Source organism: Penaeus monodon, chromosome 30 (assembly GCF_015228065.2).
Source record: "Penaeus monodon isolate SGIC_2016 chromosome 30, NSTDA_Pmon_1, whole genome shotgun sequence".
Taxonomy (NCBI): Eukaryota; Metazoa; Arthropoda; class Malacostraca; order Decapoda; family Penaeidae; genus Penaeus; species Penaeus monodon.
The window spans coordinates 20,445,652-20,446,144 of NC_051415.1; positions in this window are offsets into that span (position 1 = coordinate 20,445,652).

A 493-nucleotide genomic window follows, 5' to 3' on the forward strand; every position below is an offset into this window, starting at 1 on the left:
CATGATTCTTCACTGACTATATTTTCGTATGAATCATCTTCCATCCCATGCCATTTCAGCAAATCAAAAGCCGTGCAAATGTCACTTTCCTAATTTCGTAAAGGATGACTTTGACTCCCTAGCTAAACGCCCCGACTGATTAGTTGATCGCGATTCAATTTTGCAACGTTATGACTGATTAATGCCAGTGATCTTAGATTCGCCTCGCTTCTGTGGGGCCTCTGAGATTGGTGTGAGAGCCTAGGACTGTGATTAACTGTCACTTTTGATACAGAAATGACATTGATTTTGGAGACTGTTGTGCGGGATGCTGAGGCCAAAATAAGAGAAGTGGTTAAATGCAGTTTCTGTGATAATTTTTCTTTTGTTTCTTCTTTTTTTCGATGAAAACTGTTTGCTTAATTTTGTACGCTCTGCATATTTACTCATAAATACATTCGAATGCACTGGGTAAATGGTCATCTTATTGACCATTTACTGTTAAGCATTAAGG